The sequence below is a fragment of the Dendroctonus ponderosae genome, unplaced genomic scaffold, assembly GCF_020466585.1.
Source record: "Dendroctonus ponderosae isolate FM_Combo_2020 unplaced genomic scaffold, Dpon_F_20191213v2 Dpon_F_20191213_2, whole genome shotgun sequence".
Lineage (NCBI taxonomy): Eukaryota > Metazoa > Arthropoda > Insecta > Coleoptera > Curculionidae > Dendroctonus > Dendroctonus ponderosae.
Genome location: NW_026018165.1, coordinates 9,733,523 through 9,746,613, shown reverse-complemented (window position 1 = coordinate 9,746,613; position 13,091 = coordinate 9,733,523). Strand labels below are relative to the sequence as shown.

Here is a 13,091-nt window from a genome sequence, read left to right as displayed (position 1 = left end):
ACTCGATGTTCACCACAGATACATGCAGTTAAATATCTGAACGTTCAAGTAGACACACTGTATATTATCAAAAATAAAATGTAGAAGTGCCTGAAACTTCTCTCAATAAAAAAACGTTTGTTTCCAATAGATTTATCGCGTAATACTTAAAACGAAGACGCCTGTCCGACGAACATTTACATTAATACTTTGAAGAACTGAACAATTTGATATGCAAATGCGTTTATAATGAATGGTAAATATGAATATCTGCAGTCGTTCTGGATTAATTGTGTAACTGCATATTTTTATGCAATGTGAATAATAAACATACATATCTGAGATGCGAGTAGGTTTTATTAGGTAAAAGTAAAATCTATAAAAATTTAAAAAATGTCATTCAATTCTAGAATGAGGTAAATATTCCAATGTGTAATAACTTGTTTAAAATTGGCTGTATTTAAATTAAATTATGTATAGCTGGATTCATCTTGCATTCAATCCGAGGAAAATCAAGTGGCATTAATCCTTAAATTCAAACAAATCAGAAAGGAGGTTTCAAGAACATTAGAGGATGGCTTGAATATTTTTTTGGGCATTACACGGAAACTCGATAAAACCGGCTTTGATAGCAGACGCGGAAAATTGATTCAATTGAAAATGGCAGGCTTTTACGAACCTTAATACGAAGTTCATTGATCCGCTGATTCAACCATTATGAAGTAAAAGTTGATTTTATATTTATATATATTCAATTCATACATGTTTAGTAGCCCATACGAATTTTGAATCAAACATGAAACGTTACATTACATTAACAATAAATACAATATTCATAATTGTCTTTGAGTAGGCTAGGTTTATTAGACCGCACTCAGGAGGACCATGAAAAACATTTAAAAGGTTTTATTCTTCATGCATTTGCTTGCGTTGAATGCCCTTTTAAATGCAGGCGTTAATTACGGCATAAAAGGTGTTTTATTTTTATCGATATCTGCCCCGGCCGGTAGCTAACTCCATTTATTCTTATCTGTGAAACGATCTTAAAGAGGTATTTTTAGTTATTAGGATGAGTGGCAAGAGAGGCTTGACTTTCGAAAATTTAACTAATATAAATTTCATGTTGAATATATGAGGAATGTTTACTCAAATGTTTATCAAGTAAAGTTAAGTTTCGAGAAACATGGCAAAATTCAATTTTTTTAACTGTGCTTTTGTTAAATGTTTGAAGTGACTTCCGTTAACATCCGTACAAAGAGTAATTAGACGTGAAAAGTTAAGGACCTGAAAAGGACCCGATCGTCGACCATCACTTCCTGGTCGCTTCATAAAATATCCAGGATTTCCGGCAACTGATTTTTTAATTCGTAAACGATTTATTACTTGAAATTGCATTTCTAAATAGTTAACGTGGTACTGTCTGTAGAGACTTCTATTAAGAGACTGTTTTTTTTTATAAATGTGTACAAACACAAGTCTGGGCATACATATAATAATATATTAATTAACATTAATATAACATATATTAAATTAAATGTTAACGAAATTTCGATTAGATACTACCATTGCAAACAGCATAATACATTTTTCTCGATTTTTTCGGTATGGGTATTAAATGCTCTAAAATTCGTTGGTGATCAAATTGAAACTCGGATCGTGAATCCGAATCCGAAAAGAGATTTTTTTTTCAGCACGAACTCATAACGTCTGCCATGGGTTGACTTTGGTTTTGTTTGAACAACAGGAAAATTCTGCTACAGCAGTTTTTAACAATTGTTCAACAACAACAACAAATGAACGTTACACGGCCAAATTTTCCATAAATTTGCAACTCGATAAATTTTGTTTGCTTCAAGCGATTTTCTGTTTGAAACGTTATTGACCCTCATTTGTTTTCTGGTACCCAATGTTTTGAATGTTTTGAAATTTTCTACAGCCTGGCAAATGCTGAACTGCAACATTCAACATTTCGGAAAGTTCAGCATGCTCCTAGTTAGACACAAAAATGTTTTTTGCATCATAACACCAAAAGTTTCAAGATAAACTAAATAGCTCGGAACGGTTTCGTGACTTTTTTGTTTTTTGCAGGGTGGTCTCAAAAAATCAACTTTTTGGTCTTGCAGCGATTAGTTTTTTGCTCTTAATCCGATTTTCACGATCTAGAGCTCAGTTGAAGGCACTTTAAGAAGACAAAGTTTCGACATAGAATCAGAAATGCCCTCGAAATTAAACAACATTTTTGAAAGTGAAGTTGAAGTGAAAGTGAAGAAGAAAGAAAATGTTTCGTTCATTTATGCAACTCGGTATTTTGGAATTTTTTCTCGTGTCGACTGCGAAGTTTCGCTTCAACATGAGCCTTAATGCTCCTCCTATGTTTACAGCCCTCTAATCCCAAGTTGTTTAAATTCAACAATTATCTTTGCTCATTGTGATAATTGTTATTTAGTACTTAATGTACGAAGTGAATAAGTATTAAAAGGCGATAAAAATACTTCACCATCGGCAGTCTTACAAAAGAGACTTTCATTAAAGACTAAATTCCCAATATGGGAATCTGGCGACGGGAGTAGTTTAATAAATACGGGAAAATTAGTACCAGTTGCTATCAGTACCCGCAGAAATTGAACAATAAACCATTTTTCAAGATATAAAACAAGGTGGCTCAGAATTATAAGTAGATAACTCCAAATGGGGAGTCTGGATTGAGTAATATCATGTTGAGACACGTTTGATGCTTGTAACTGAGGCTGACATATTTACAAATTATTGTATTCATCAATTATATTTATTTGTTGTTGAATTGGTTACTCAATTACGTTTTCTAAATTAGTTTCAGATGTATTATCTCGATCGACCACTTGACAAATTTTCAATAGATTGAATATTGGTTTGTCTGATGTCTGTAGAGTTACTATTTTTTTCAAACTAACTGATGTTTATTATAACAAGCATAAGCTAGCACCCTATAGTAATAATGGTGTATTTTTGCCTTGCTGTATGTAATAACATTCATTAAATTACTTAACCTTTCTAAGGTGAAGCAATCCGAGCCAAGATTATGTAACTTCATTATTGTCTTAACGGTTTCATGGTGGTTGAAAGAAAACAAAATTTGTTTTTTAATTATAAAATACAGAAAGTATGTAAATAGAGAACAAACATTGAATTTTATATATTTAATCAAGTACATATATTAACAAAAAAAATTATTCCGTTAAAACAGACTTGCAAATCGTTACTTTCATTTAAGGGTAAATAATTTTCAAAAGGTTGGGTGATGTAACCAAAATTATGAACCGTGAATATAACGGCAACGCTGCTGTCTTTCAAGCAGCATCTGCGGCTCAATTCTACGAATTGGTCCTTTAGATAGCTTTCTTGAAGACTGAAAACACGAATTTTTACTTGTTTTGACCTGAGCCGCCGGCCCAAAACTCATTAGATGTGGATTGGATGTAGGATAAATAAATAATTAAATAAATAATAAATTAAAAATTCAAGTATACATATTAGAACATTTTTGGATTGTTTTTCGAATTGCTGGATAATCTTGATAAGTGGTTGAAATACTGAATAACAGCCCTCCAATGACTCTTCGAAGAAATCGTGTTAACATTGATTATACACTAAAGATTGGTTAAAAGTGCTAAAATATTCCGCTAATGGAAAATCGACTTACGGATGAGATACATATAGTAAATGCATCTACAAATATTGATAGAATATAGGTAATAACTGAGGCGCCGGTTTTACAGTAATACTTTCCGAGCCATCTATTGTTATCTATGCATTTATTGTAATTATCAAATACCCATTCAATTTGCTCCTATTTGTTCCATATGCATGGCTTTCCCACCAAAGAAATGTTTGCCTCTGTTCTTTAATGTTTGTAATGTACCTATTTTGTTTTATTCTGCAGATTGTAGACTGGACGCAAGGCGGAAAAAAGTGGTTTGGATAATTGCCGATGTTAACGGTTTTGGCAATGAGCTGGACATCGGCAATAGGCATGAACTGTGGTAAACTGATTGCTGATGCTAATACTTTTACAAGGTATGTATTTATTTTAAAAATGCCAATAGAGTGTTAGAAAAAATGAGCAATCTACTTAGTTCAATAACAGAGGTTCTGTATCCAAGTGGAAAACTCGAATTTACTTAAAAGCACTTATCGATTACGGGGAACGAAATGTTTTAACGAAATCATCAGACTGCGGCACTTTTGAAGTCTTAATCACCGCGCCGCTACTTGTGTATTCTAAATATTAACACATGACCAAGCCATTAATGTGATCAACTACAATGTGCAGATTGACATTATTTTTATTTACTTATTAATCTATTAGGTAAATATTTAGATTACGTACATCCTATAAGCTGAATACCTATTTTTTGCCATATAATGGCAGATTTTCTACAGATTTATTTAACATTGAGATAATAATTAAAATTGTACTGCAATCAAATTTTTGAAACTATTTTTTTGTGTCATTGATTGTATGTAGGTAATTCAATCTAAAAACCAAATCAAATCAAAATTAGAGCAGCAATGAAGCAGTGAAGACGGTAGTACGAAGTAGAATGTATTAGAAATAAAATTTACTTATTAGTTACTTTATTTTTGCATTGCTTCTTTTGCTTTAACTCCGCAGTCTCGCGGTCGGAAAAATCAACATTTGAAGAACTTTCCGGAGTGGGCAGACAAGCTCTTCATCAGCTTTACCCTATTTAACGTTCACAATTATAAGTTGGCAAGTTGCATTAACATGTTCGATTATGATAAGATTTGCTAAGGTGCAAACAACATACCAGAGTTTTCCCCGTTGAAACTGGATTCTGAATCAGTGTTAATGAGGCCCTTTTTTATGTATAATTTTTAAGAGTCCAAGCCCATTTTGAGTTTCAGTTTTGTTGTTAAGTAATCATTATTAATCATTTGCAAGTACCGACTCAATCATTTTAATACTTGAGACATAATAAAGCTTTTTATTAAATGCATTTTATTATATTTTTTGATTTGAAGATACTCATTTGATTGAAGTATTACAGCTCGTCTATAAAATAGACTTTTATTCTCAAATCGTCTGGTGCACTAGCTTGTGTTAATATGACCTTTTCCTCATACTATAAAATAATGCATCTTTCTCGTGACATTGCTAACGTGACTTAGTGGCCTTGGTACTGTTGAACTTTTATGTTAGCCGATTTCCTACTGGACAACCTTTTTCTTAGATTTAGTATTGTATTTCGTTACTATCGGTGGCGTTTAGTTGTTCAGTGGCGTAACAGATACCGACTTTATATGCAAGAATTCAACTAGGTAGTAGGTATAATCAGGATTAAATACTGAGATTTATAGACCCCCATCAAGTTTAAATTGTGGAGCTGAAGGGGTTCAAAGCCGGAGGGCTGTAAGAGACTTTCCGAGGCACATCGGTGTTTTTCTTTCACTGAACTTCAGTCTCTTCGTTCTAAATGGTTTAAAACTATATTTTTTATGTCAATAAGCTGTTACTAATTCTGAATAGCTAGCTTCTTTATCAGTTACGAAAATGCATTAAATAATTAGCTATAGGATGTACGTATGTGCATTTTCCATTTAGAAAAGGGAAAATGCTGCCTATTTTCAAGTATCGGTGTGTATTTTTTTCGACAGTAAGTTACTATTTCAAAAATTTGCCAATAACCATGGAAAAAATGCTGAATGTGCCCTAAACGTTCTTTCTGAAATATTGGACATGAAAAATATTTCATATCTTTAAATCGCTTCTGGTATATCCGGCATCTGAGTACATTGATATTAACGCCACTTGACCGATTCTTTATTAAATTCCTCACACTTTATTGGAATTTACATTTGTTTGAGACTACTTGAACATCACTTACTAGGTAGTATTTGCGAAAAGCTCACTTGTCTCTTGCGGTAATGGAATCTCGCAAAAGCTGAATTGTTAGAATGCGTAATGTGCAATGGAACCGTTGAATGAATTAATTGCTGTGCCCAATTAACTTATGAGAAATCTCTTGGTTGTTAATAAATCGGATCGGTAGTTATTGTTTCTGCAATTTTCACTTTAGGGTCAGTAGCAAAGTATTTTCGATCTATAAACAGTCAGAACTCATGCTCTTTARTTTCACTTTTTACTTACCGGCCTCCACATTTTGATTTGATTTATTTTGCTAACGTTAGGCCCTTAATCSATGTTTTTTTGTTGAATACCAGTTTTCAGTTATTTTTCTGTAAAATGCACCTTTAATATTCTCGTCAATCAAGTGTGYGATTTCGACTTGATTTTTTTTGAATCCGTTAGTCGCGTYAGTGACTTATGTGGGCGWTTAAAAATAAAAYRTTYTGAATCTTAATGAWTATKMGGTGGACGACGGCATTTTGATRACATGGGGTTATTTAATAATYGAAAAAAAAATGATGAACTTTCATGATTGACGATGATTTCAAACAGAAACAYAAAAGAACAKTTTGCTTATTGRAAATTTTTTCATTTCATCTGCTATATTTAATTAGTTTGCATACTTCTTTCGTCTATTTTTCTGCATTAAACTGCGGTTTAATGACAACGATTTAATATTTGCGTAACAGTTGATTTAGAGATATGTTCTCACTTCAGATCTTCGAGATCTTCATGATCACATCTTCATCACGAAAACTTTGTTCGCATTTTAAAATTTTTAATCAGCTTTCTTTACGCCTAAACGTGTTTTAAAGCTCAACTTTTGATTTATAATTTTTTTTTCAGGCAACAGTTTCAATTGAACATACATTTTTTAGAGCAATAGCTTTTCATATAACGGGCTTCTAAAGTGCTGATTTTTTAAGATATTGAATTGAAGCTTGACATATATGTATCTAGGATTAGGCCCAAGCTAGGAGTCTATTATCGCGCCCCCAATTCAAAAATAAAAAATTGTGATAATTTTTATTTGAAACCGCTTAAACGATTAAACAAGTAGCGAATGATAGGCAGCCAATACTTCGAATAGATGCTAGTTATTTAATATAGAGCTTTTCTGTTGGTGAAATAAAGTGGACACACTCTTAATGTATGAATAAAAGTATATTGATAAATGATAAAGATAAACAAAGTACAAAAGTAGATTCCCGAATACGAGAGCGATTTTGTATCAGCAGCGATTTTACAACAACTAACTAAAAAGGTTGCTCTCGCGATGAACAAAAATTATGCTTGCCTAAGCAATATGGCTTTGTGGTACACTGTGGCCCATAACATATATGGCTGAACTTATATTGATAATATTAAAAGCATTTTGATTATAGTCTTTTCTAACATTTTTATCGAAAATTTAGTTTATAGCTGAAATGGTGGAATTAAAAAAATGGAATGTTAAGTTAAGTACACATTTTTTCGCTGGGTAAATTCGCCCAGGAACCCTCCTGAATTGTTTGTAGTAATTCCTTTTTTGTAGATAACAGACTTCAGGGAATAATTCATCCATTTTATAACATTCATTTCAAGTCAGGTCAATATTAAACTCTCATTAGGTGTAGGTATTGTCTTGCTGTAAGCATTTTGTGAAGGTTTTTGGCTTTTTGAAAGGCCGCCTGATTGAAACGCTTGAGACAGACCAGTCCGATGTTTTACTTTTTCGGAAACCGCACTATACCTTTGATGAATTCCCTTTTGTTGGTACCGAAGAGAAATACTTTACCGATTTCGTACGCCTCTGCCAACTTGGTTTAATGGGGGTCCAACTGTGGCGGGTAGGACGAGGAGGCGGCGTTCTTTTGAGGCCCAGAAAGCTTAGTGGTACCCGCGGTTGCTGACCCTCTTTCTTCAGTGCAGTCTTCTGCTAGTTCTGTGTATGGTACCGAGTGGACATGATAAGTCGGCATCCTTTTAGTCGTTTTGCCCGAATTTATGTCTAATGTGTAAACTTTCTGGGATTCTGGGTTGAGTATCTTCGGTGTTCTGGTGTATGAATGTGCCAACAAAGATGTATTTTATAGAAAATCGTGAATTTTATCTAGTGTTGGCCAATCTTTTTTGGATTATTTATTGGATTTAACATGGACTGACTTTATCAAGTAAGTACATATCTTTGAGATAACTGACGGGATTGATTGATTCATGTGTTTATAAGTTTGTATTAGTGAAATTACCTAATTTATCAGGGGAATTTTGGATAAATTACCCGATGAGCGGATAAATATGGTACAGCTAGTTTTAACACCGGGCGCATTTCAGAGATTTATGTGGGTTGGTTCTACCTGCTAGACCGAGACGATTGGGGCAAAAATGCGTGGACTAAACATAAACTTTTTTCAGAAAGATTGCGTTTTCTTGGAATTTGACTGTTATTTAGATATTTTGCCTGATTTATTAGACACTGAAACGTGATCACTAATTTGCTTTCATTTTGGTTGTTTCTTCACAACTTTATTTAACTTTTGAATCAATTCACAGTACGTAGTTTCATCAGCATGGACAGGTCCTGACCATTTGCAACTTCTTCAATGCAAATTCACATTTTTTTGCATAGTGATCGATTAGTATGGTTTAAATGTTTAGTTTCAACTTATTTACAACTGCTGCAGTTGTCAATTGCGCCGTGATTAGCATTTAATTCAGCTGGTTTGTGTAAGTTTTGCTGCATTTAGTTTAATATTACAATAGTGCGATTGATAACGTTCTACGGATATACCTTTGTTTATCAACAACAAAGCATTTCCTTCGATTTAGTTGACGGATTTTCAGTATAATTATTTTGCTTCTGCCACTGTGGTTAGGATAAGCCGCTTTACACTTTTTTAAATAAAGATTTATTCGTCATTCCTATAACATAAATGACAAAAATTGGCATTTTTATGTCCGTCGCAAAGATGACTATGTTTCCACATACACATTTCGTTTAATAGACGAAATTTGTATGTGAAAAAACCTCTTTGCGACGGACATAAATATCTGTAAAAACATTATTTTATTATGTGGATTCATGTTCTTATGGTCTGAAACAGACTTAAAAACTTTTGATAACGAATCCAATAGTAAGAAAGTTTTTTAGTTTTATCATATGAAACTTTGAAGGACCGGCTAACCGACGGAGGAAAATATATTAGATAAATAGCCTAGTTGATAATCAGCACTGAGTCGTTTTAGTAATGTTATAGATTAATATACGAACAAGATAGGAGAGAACAGTCGGTTTCTTTGATCATTTTGACCTCGATTCTTCGGTCGAATTTTGTTTGTTTCTGTCTCGAAAACTAACCTTTTGCGGTGGAAATAAAATAATTAAATAATGCACTCTGGAAATTGTTAAACCCTTATAAAGGGCCTTGTTTTTTTCGTAAATCAACTGTAATTTGTGATTTTCGTATACTTATAGAGGATTGATAAATGTATTGATTATGATTGATTAAGAAACAAAATATCAGCTGCTGAATGAGGCACGGCGCCTTTAGTTCCTGTTCTTTATTACCTTTATTGATCTTTATTTTTTCAATTTCTCGTTTTTAATTAGAATCCTTTTGCAAATTGATCTCAGCTAAAATTCATCTTGTGGATATATATCCTATAGATACCTATCTATTGTCTTAAGCGTTGCATCACTATTTTTTACATACGTACAGTTTTCTATGATTTTGATGGTGCAATTAGGCTTTTTCATTGAGCAAGAGTAGGGTGTAATAGACGGTGCTACTTCACTCCCCCCACCTAAGTACCTCCCACCTAATTATCCCCCACCATACTGCCTCACCTAATTATCCCCCACCTTTGTATGCCTCACCTAATTATCCCCCACCTTTGTATGCCTCACCTAATTATCCCCCACCCACTTGCCCCAATATTCGCTCGTGACTATTCACTACTCCCACCTACCTGCCCCCCCATCTAATTATCCCCAATCTTAGTATGCCTCACTCACCTAATTATTTGCTAATTGTTTGCTTGAAAGACGTCGATTTTGGGTAACGTCGGTCATCGGGTGTTCTCTCACTTGGGAGATGGTAACATGCTACCGTATACGAAAATCCATATGCAAAAATCATATCTTCTTCTAGCCATTTTTCCTCCAGCATTGGACATAGGCCTCCGTTAGTTCTTTCCATCTTGTTCTATTCTGGGCAATTCTCATCCATGGAAGTCCTGCCACTTTTTTTTATGTCGTCGTGATATGTTTTCCCATAGATTAACTAAGGTTTTCCTCTCGCTGTTCTTCCGGTCCATGGCCTTCATCGCAACCATTCCACCTGTTGACCTTTATTCGGGCGATAGTCCCATTTCAGTTATGCTGTCCGGTCTATTATATCTATTACTTTAGACTTGCTTTTCATTAACTCGTTTTGTTTGTCACGCAGAGAAACTCCTGATATTCTTCTTTCCATATTTCTTTGGGATACTCTAAGCTTGTTCACCATTTGCCCTGTGAAGGTCCATGTTTGAGGGCCGTATGTGGTTACTGGCAATACGCATTGGTCAAGTTTTGGTCCCAGATAGAAGGGTGTTTTTTTGTTGGTCCGTATGTTTTTTAGTTTTGCGAATGCCGCTCATCCTAATCTAATTCTCCTTTCGATGTCGATATCTTTCGTTTCCTTTCCAAGAGTTATTCGTTGGCCTAACTATGTATAGTCCTTTACATTCCCTATTTTGCTGTTGTCTATTAGGATGTTGGGATCAACCGGACACAGATTTTTTCCCAGGTGTTCAGAATCGTTGGCGAACAGGACTATGCCGTCTGCGTATCTGATATGTGTTAAGTGTTATTAACTCGCCGTCGATGACTCCCTCTTCCGGCCAGTCTAATTTTTTGAAATTTCTTCTGGAACCAGCGTAAACAGTTTGGGTGAGATTGTGGCGCCCTGTTTCGTTCCCCTTTGCACGGTAAAGGAATCTGTTGTTTCGTGTATTCTCACTGCCGCTTTCGCGTTTTTGTGAATCTCTTCCAGTATCTATGGTCGACACGGGCTCGCTTAGAATTGCCCACTGTTCGATAGAATCGATGGCCTTCTCGTAATCTATGAAGGTCGTGTATAATGGCATGTTGTAATCTGTCATTTTCTCATTTAGAGTTTTGAAGGTCCAGAGATGATCGCATGTGCTGAAGCCCTTTCTAAATGCTGCCTGTTCTACAGGTTAATAATCATCGAGTTTGCTACTGATTCTGTTAACGATGATTCTCGTGGATTATTTTATAGATGTGTGAAAGCAAACAAATTGGTCTATAATTCGGTAATAAGTGTCGGGTCTCCTTTCTTGTAGAGTAGGATGATTATCGATTCGTTCCAGGTTTCAGGTATTTCCTGGGTTTCAAGGTCTTTAGCTTGGGGATGATTGTTTCTTTTTCCTCCTTGATCATTTCTATTTCTATTTCTATGCAGTCGCCTCCAGGGGCCCTGCTATATTTTGATGTTTTAAGAGCATGTTGTATTTCCTCTTCTGTTATTTTGAGGATGTCGTCCGACCCCACATTTCTCAATTTCTTAAATTTAATCGTTTCTGGTTTCTTTATTTGTGAGGTGTATAGGTTTTGGTAAAATTTCTTGGTGATCTTTAGTATTTCCTTCTTATTTCTGCTTTTCCAGTGCTTGGAGCCTTTAGGTCCATTAATTCTTTCCTACCCGTGTTCCTCCGTAGGCATATCATGTTTTTATTATTTTCTATTGCATTTTCTACTTCTGTTATGTAGTTTCCTTCCAAATCCTTGCGTATCATTTTTATTGCTTCTCTTCGGGTCTCGCAGTATTCTTCTATGTTTTGTTTGCCTTCGCCTTACAAGGTCCTTTTTTCTGTATGGACAATTTATCTCTGACTATTTGGTGGTCGCTTCCTGTGTTGAAAGAGTTTAGAATTGAGATGTTGGTAACAATTTTCTTGGACAATGATAGGATATAATCGATTTCGTTACGTGTTCAGCCGTCAGGGCTCATCCATGTCCATTTATTTTGTGTTTGTTTAAGAAACAAGGGGTTCATTGCATAAAGTATTTTGTTTTCGAGAAAGTTGCATAATATATGTCCTCGTGGGTTTCTTTCTCTTAGTCCTTGATTACCGATGTAGTATTCGTCATCGGATAGCGTTTTTCCAACAATAGCGTTGAAATCGCCAATAACCAGGTCATTATTACATTTGTCTTCGTCTAGTGCTGCTTTCCCGATGACCTCATATAGAATCTCTACTTCTTCGTCTTCGTGAGTGGATGCCGGTGCGAATATCTGAATTATTTTGATTCGGTAGTCTTTTAACAACTCCAAGGTTACATATGCTACTCTGTCCGAGATTCCGATGTAGCTTTGAATCTATTTAATCATTCTTGGGCGTATTAGGAAACCTACTCCTCTTTGACTTTCGCTTTCGTGTCCACAGTGATAAAAGGTTTTGTCCGATTGAAGTGTTAACAGGTTTTCTCCATGTCTTCTGGTTTCAATCAGTCCAATGATGTCCCATTTAATTTTGCCCAGTTCGTTTTCTAGATCGAATAGTTGAGTGATCGACAGTTGTATGTTGCTATTATGATGTTGTTCTTTTAAGAGTGCGAATTTTTGTCTACCCCAGAATCCATGAAGCCAACCGTCTTTCGTTCTGTTTCAAATTTGCCATATCTAAGGGGTTTTAGGATGTACTGCGCCACGCTATCCTACTGCGGGTTGGCGAGATCGAGGATTTTTGGAAAGGAAAATTTGGGTTTGGTTGGAGGAATGGGAAGAAGGCAATAGTTCCCCCCGTATGGTCTTGGAAGAGAAACCAAGGCTCGCGTGGGCAGGGGTGCGTCCCTGACGTAGATCTATCATCTATTGGGAATATAGATGAGTATCTACTCGCTACCCTAAAAATCATGTCTACATATTATTTATTTGAATACTTTAAAAGCATGTTTTATTAGCTAAAAAAGTTAATAAATATAAAAAAATCTAATCTAAAGTAATTTAAGATTTTATCAGACTATGAAGGCTTTCACGGCCGGTCAGATTACATTTAGAAATGTTTTCCGGGCTTTGAAGCCGTGGTCTATCGGAATTTCTTCGAAAGAAAGAAAGAATCGCAATCATTCTTAGTCGGAAAGCACGGGAGATCACTTCGCCCACTGCCTCATCGCCTTTGAAAATGTCCACCGCAGTTGTGGACGAAACGTCAGGAA

At 35.1% G+C, this 13,091-nt stretch overlaps 1 protein-coding gene across 3 annotated transcripts in view; it reads left to right on the top strand.

The window, feature by feature from the left end:
* LOC109538975 (axin) overlaps positions 1-13,091 on the top strand; it is a 34,503-nt gene that overhangs the window by 5,358 nt on the left and 16,054 nt on the right. For 2 of the 3 annotated variants that reach the window (XM_019906456.2, XM_019906454.2), the window contains exon 2: positions 3,899-4,032. The gene's annotated coding sequence lies outside the window, so the exon portion shown is untranslated. Of the gene's footprint in view, positions 1-3,898; positions 4,033-7,754; positions 8,041-13,091 lie in introns of those variants that run through there. The other variant, XM_019906455.2, reaches the window with a different exon arrangement.